The sequence below is a fragment of the Dermacentor andersoni genome, chromosome 6 (assembly GCF_023375885.2).
Source record: "Dermacentor andersoni chromosome 6, qqDerAnde1_hic_scaffold, whole genome shotgun sequence".
Taxonomy (NCBI): Eukaryota; Metazoa; Arthropoda; class Arachnida; order Ixodida; family Ixodidae; genus Dermacentor; species Dermacentor andersoni.
In genome coordinates, this window is record NC_092819.1 from 74,477,556 (window position 1) to 74,484,765 (window position 7,210).

Here is a 7,210-nt window from a genome sequence, read left to right on the forward strand (position 1 = left end):
ATTACTTAACCAAGTTTTCACCAGCGTGATATAGGTGTTGGACAGACAGAGCATCAACTCAGTTGGGGGCAAAGGCTTTTTAGTTCTGTGTCTTCGAACCCATAAAGGAACAGAGCATTGGTTTAGATGTTTTTTTTTTTTTTTATGTTGACAACCGCAAATACTTCCCCAGCCTATTGCAATCATAGATATTGGAAATTTCGGAACGGCATCTTTAAGTGAAATGAAGCGTCCCAGGAACGAAACGTAACTAGTATACAGAGCGATGCACCTTTTTCTGTAAACGTAATAAATAAATAAATCAAAATTTTAGAGTGCTTGCAAAATTCAGCTAAATTATAAAAGCACAATCGTCTAAGCTATTCAGCAATTACTTCGCCTTTTGCCCTAAGCGAAGTCGGCTGCAACTGCAGCTACGGCGCAGAGTTCGAAGTTCACAGTTCACAGACGACGAAGAAGTGGCTCTTGTGCAGAACCATGCGTGTTAGCCACACGCATCACAGGCTATAACAACAACAACAACAGAACCCCGTTTTTCCACTGCTGTCATTTTAGGAGTATTTTTGCGTGTTTTCGGGAGGCGCCGCTCCCGAGACCTTCGGCGATGGAAACGGAGTCAGCTAGACGTCCGGAGGAGACAGACGTCACAGCGTCAAGCGCTCCGAGGAAGCGCAATTCCCTCATGAGCGACACAGCCAGGGAGGACACCCTGCAGTACTACTCTGCTTCAGAAGAAGATCTGTCGGATGACGGGGATTACTTGAAAGTTTTAAGGCAAAAAGGAAAGAGGAGAATCGTCACTGCTTCCTCGTCTTCAACAAGGATAACGGCGGCGGCAAAGACCAATGACACGGCTCATACCATCCTCTTCTTGCCCGAGACGCCGACCAAAGACCTGAATCGGCTAAACAGGCAAGTCATATCTGTCTCACTGGAGGCTCTTGTTCCGAATGAGATTACGGATATGAGAATTAACACCCGTAAGAACATTCTCGCGGTTGATGTCAAGAACAGAGCAGCATTGGATATATTGAGTACAGTAAGAATGCTGGCCAAGATAAATGTTCGCACCATAACACCACAGGACAGCGATACTACATCAGATGTGATTTATGATGTTGATGAGTCAATCAACGACAATGATCTGCCTATTTTGGTCAAACCTGCCACAGCAGATACAACTCTTATTGAAATCCGTCGCCTAGGAGAATCACGTTGTGTAAAGATAACCTTCAAGGGAGGTAGCTTGCCGTCACACGTGAAAGTTGAATTCTTTCGTCATCCAGTGCGACCATTCGTCCCAAGACCTCTTCAGTGTCGTAATTGTTTGAAGATAGGGCATGTCAGTGGCATATGCGAAAATTCGACCGTGTGCCCAAAATGTTCTGAGCAGCACAGCGCTGATGCTTGCCGTCTTACGGATTTCAAATGTGCCAATTGCTCTGGTCCCCATGAAGCATTGTCGAAAGACTGCCCGAGACACAAGACAGAGCTTAAAGTCCTAAAACAAATGGTGAGAGACAACTCAACGCACAGAGAGGCCACCGCTAAAGTGCGACGGCGTCGTGTCCGCCGTCACCGCAGGCGATCTTTGTCTACTAGAAATACTGATACCGTCGTGAGACAAAAGCTACTTCCTGCAGCTGCTGCTCCCAAGGCACTCACTCACACTAACAACACGGTGCCTGGTGACGCAGTGAATACGTCTACTGCAAACGACTGGCCTGCACCTCCGAGTTTATGTCCTCCAGCACAACAAAGATCGACGGTGGACTACCGATGCACCAATAACGGCACAGATCACGTGCGCGGTTAAGGCAAACAAGTGATCGCCATAATCAAATGTCCAATGAATTCATTCGCGAGTTGATAAGTGACATGCAGACGCCATCCGCTCGAGGTGCACTACAAGTGCTGGATGGCCTGGATCTGTTTCTTGCGAGCCTCGAGTAGCAAGCACAATGGCTCTACCGCGTCAGCCTTTCCTCAGGCAAGTCAAGGAAGCGTCTGTTATGCAATGGAATGCCCGTGGGCTGAAATCCCGTATTGCTGATTTTCGCCATTACGTTTTCACCAATCGATTCCCCATTATTGTCGTCTGTGAGCCGAACCTACAGAAACCCATACGGATCTCAGGCTATAAACCTTATGTGTCATCGACTTGTGATGACATTAACACAGTTATCATATACATACGGTGTGAACTGACTTACGTTGTTTATCCAGTGCTGCCACATGACAGTAATCAGTATGTCTGTTTGACCATGAAAAAACAGCAACTTACGTTTACTTTAGTGGGCGCTTACCTCTCTCCGTGAAGTCGTTTCGATAGACCTAGACTGAGTGACATTATACATGCGACTCCTGCTCCATGGATTGTAGTTGGGGACTTCAACGAACATCATACACTTTGGGGAAGCAACAGGGTAAATTCCAAAGGAAGAAAATTTGCTTGCGACCATAACCTTTGCTGCCTAAAGGATGGCATTCCCACGTTTCTGCGCGGCCGGACGTACAGTATTTGTTTAGACTTAGCTTTTGTTTCGCGATGCTTTACTCACTGCGTCCATTGGTTCACAGATATAGAAACCCACGGAAGCGACCACATTCCTACCCAGCTGAAAATAAAAGGCCTAACAAAATCCCCTCCATAAATTTTAAACAAACAATAGATTGGCCAGTGTTTATATTAATTATGGAAGACGCATACCACGAAGGCTTTTCGTCCACACTAGAATTTGAGATTGCCAAGGCTATGCAGGATGTTATGCGATTATTTCGGCCACTGGAGAAATACACAGATTTTGATGCGGAAATACAGAGCCTCCGTGCAATCCGCCGGAGAGCGGAGCGACGGCACAGACGGACGAAATCGGTCTACGACCTTAGAGAGGCGAGACGCGTTCAAAAGAAAATTAAGCGTCGCCTTGCTTTACTACAAAATCAACGCTGGAAATGATTTTGTCAGTCTCTCAAACCACGTAAACCTCTGTCGGTTGTTTGGAGAACAATCCGCGGACTTCGAACAGCTCCTCAACAGCGCCGTTCAATTAAATCTTTGGCCCTCCATTAAGGGCACCGAGAACTCGACATAGCCGAAGATTACTGCGCAAGGATCACGGGTCCGGCGTTCACGTATTCACCTTGCGTAACTATTCCTATTGTCCCCCCATGCCCCCGACATCCTCGCATGGACGCGCCTTTCTCCATCGAAGACTGGAGGCCGCACTTGCTGGGTGCAGGCGATCTTCGTCACCAGGACCCGTTGGTATCCCATACTCTGCGCTTTGAAAGCCTAGGTCAAGAGGCCAGAGATGCACTTCTTGGCCTATACAACGCATGATGGCGTGATGGCCTGGTTCCTACCCCGTGGAAATCCAGTCGCCTTGTTCCACTCCTCGAGGCTGGCAAATCTCCATTGGAATTGTCATCTTACCTTCCAATAGCACTGGCCAGCTGTGTCGGCAAGGTAATGGAGAGAATTAACCTCACACGGTTGGAATTGTACTTGGAATTTTATAACGTCTATCCAGAGGTAATGGCTGGTTTTTGACGCGGACGCTCGTCAATAGATACCGTTATCGACCTTGTAACATACGGACAACACAAGAAACATCTGAAACGAATTACTGCGGCCTTATTCCTTGATATTAAAGGTGCGTACGACAATTTAGATTACTATGAAATTCTGGACGCCATACAAGTTGTAGGGATTGGTGGACACACCTTTCCTTGCACGCGCAACTATTATAATCGAATATCTTTCTTTATTTTGACTGAAGACGGACCAACGCCATCTAGCTATACCAGTCGTGGTGTACCGCAAGGCGGAGTACTCAGCCTTACCCTTTTCAACGCGGTGCTCGTTGGTCTCGCTGATCCATTACCGCAAACCATTCAGCTCTCCGTATATGCAGACGACATTTGCATATGGGCTTCAGGAGTGACACCTGTACATGTCCGCGCGCGACTTGAGAAAGCTTCAACGGCTGTGTCAACATACCTAAGAAGGCAAGGCTTGGAGGTTTCAGCTGAGAAATGTGCACTCGTTGCTTTTATCGCAAACCGATGGTCCCGTATGCCTTGCGAATTAATGACCAAACTATACGATATCGACTAACGCACCGATTTCTTGGCGTCATCATTGATAGAGACTTGTCTTGGAGCCCTCACGTCTCGTACTTCACAAAGCGTTTGGACACCGTAGTGGACCTTCTTGCGTTCCTCGGCAGCAAGTCCTGTGGCGCAACAATACCATCAATGTTACAACTGTATAAAGCACTGTTTTTTGGGTTTCCTGTGGTACAGCTTACCTGTTCTAGGAAATATTTGCACTACGAATATCCGCAAACTCCAGAGTGTGCAAGCATAAGCACTCAGAACTTGTCTCGGTCTCCCAAAAACTACATCATCGATTGCGACATTGGCCATTGCCAGAGACGCTCGTTTGACAGTTTACATCGATACAGATGTCCTGAGAGCACACATCCGACACCTGAGCCGCATTCCCTCCCACCACCTTGCTTGTCTGCCAGCATAAAGCCACATTCAACTTTTGTCGAAAGTATTGTAAGACGTCAGTCCTACTTACCATCATAATTTACGCCTGCTACACGAGTATCCGACCCGCTTTGGTGTCTGCACCGGCCCCAAGTGCAGTTGACAATTCCAACTTTGGAACACATTCCCAACTTGCACAAATTCCGGCAACATGTCTACACAGATGGTTCGGTGAAACTCAACAGCTCTGCTGCTGCTGTCTTCATCCCCGCAAAATCTGAAGAAATCAAATTTAAAACTTCATGCGTGACCACATCGACGGTTGCTAAACTCGCGGCACTCCGTGCTGCACTTGATTTCATTAAGCAGGAACCACCGCAACAATGGACTGTCTTTAGTGACTCGAAGGCAGCCCTTCAGTGCATACAAAGCCCAATGCGCCACGGACCCAATGAACAATTGGCCTCAGAAATTCGACACATATATCATCACAGCCATGATAAGGGACACAACATAATCTTTCAATGGCTTCCAGGACATTGTAACATCAGTGGGAACGACCACGCCGACGAAGCCACCTGATCTACACGTGAAAGTGGTCAACGAGTCCTCCTTCTGCTTTCCCCCACAGACGCTGCGGCTGGCCTGCGATTTATGTCCCGTAATTGTACTTTGCCCCTGTGGGACTCGGAAAGTTTTCACTATGTGTCGCTTGCGTTCGTTGTCTCCGGGCATTCGGATGCACGTCCCGCCTGGGTTACCACGACGGGAAGAGACCATGCTGTACCATCTGTGGCTAGGCGTTGCCTTTACGAACTCGTATGCTTTCCTTATTGGAGTGGCAAAAAGCCCCACGTGCGACACATGCAACAGCGAAGAAACGCTCAGACACATTATCTGTGTCTGCCCGCGATATAGTGCCCAGAGACAAGTGATGTGCAGAGTACTGGACCAGTTGGACAATCGTGCACTATCAGAACTGAAAGCTTTAGGTCAGTGCTCTGAAAGAACATCCGCGTTGCTGGCCTTACTCGCGTCATTAAGGATCTTAAGGTCTACGGGGCTTAACGATAGACTTTGAGAACGCTGCCCCCTACCACTCTATTAGCCCCGAGAAAGAACTACAGGGGCGGCTGCTAGCGCCGCTCAGGTGACGTCAGGGCAAGTACTCGCGCTTGTCGTATGCTGCAGTTCGGGGGTTGTCCGGGCGCCTTCTGCAGTGTTTTTGTTTGTTCGCTCTCGTTCCCTCTGCTTGCATACTTATGGCGGTCGTCTCAAATACATCTTTACGACGTCTTCGTTTGGGAAAATTTATTCAAAGAGCTTATTTATTAGACGACAATACAGTTCTCAAAGGCAACGTTAAAGTGCAAGCCGAAGGAGGGCAGACCAGCCCAGTGCCGCTTTTTCATGCGCGGGTCGACAACCGCAAAAACATAGAATATAAGAATCCAGTTATGATACCATACGAGCAGCGGTGCAACAAATATATCACAAACGCTGACTATATATGACTTCTACAAGATTTACCTTAATTTTAATTTGCTGCAACAGGTTTGCTCACGGCGAGTAGTTCATGGTATAATATCGAATTTTTGCATTTCTTCACAGAAACGCTCGGCAGTAACACTGAGACTTAACTAACACTGCAGTTTACATTATACCAACCCCACTTGGTTCTTCAACTACTTCTCAGAATTAGGCGGTAATTCCACGTGTTTAATGGCGGTAATTTGAAGTAAAGCTAATTGAGGCTTACAGGTGTTTGCAGAATACGAAAAGGCATGCACCAATATATACTCATTTTACCGTGCTACACATTCAACCTATTTGAGCAATTTGTTGGTGTTTGTTGCTTGAGGAATATACATGACAAATCTGTTTGGCGATCGGACACAGGCCGCTCGGCCCAAATTTTCTAGTGAAATATGACTTTTGGACTGTATGGCTGCAGCCAGAAAGAAGCCGAACCGTGATTCATTAATTGTATGGGACACATTGAAGATTTTATTCCCCGGTGGAGGGTCAAAAATCAAGTGAGATATGTAAGGCTTGTTGTGTCTTTCTTACGAAGGCTTGCGTGGTTCTCTTTTATGTACTTACGAAGCGAATATTTCTCCTGTTGTAGAGTTAAACAACGCCGGATCGAGACAAGGTGAAGCAGAAGGTGCTTGAATTTTCCTTTTCTAGGCAGCTGCGCTGCAGGACTCGAGTATAGTGTAGGCATTGCAAATGGCGCTGTAAAAAACTGCTTTATGGTTTCAATTCAAACTTGTACGGCGCTGATGGGTTTAGCGAACAATGCGTGCCTCGCCATAAGTACAGTCGGTTGCTAACGTTGTTCGAGGTCTGCGCCATATCGTCGATAAAGGCTACTGAGGGCCTCCATGAAACATTTCATCGCTTGCTATTGATTGGCTCTCGACCTTAACCACGAAACTTTATTTCAGGTGATTGCTACTATGGTATTTGAGAATGAACTATGTAAATAATCTACATAACACGCCGTCGGCTTAGCAGCCATGAGCAATTCGTTTGATGGGGGCTTGTTTCAGAGAGTGGTGAAAGTAGTAGCAAACATTTTCATACGGAATGCGCGCCTCACTCTTTCTGTTACGCATAAATAAAGTGCCCATATTTGACTAGAATAACTCACCAGAGTAATAAGAAGCATGATGAGAGCTTCGTAGGGCAGTGTCTTTCTAACACC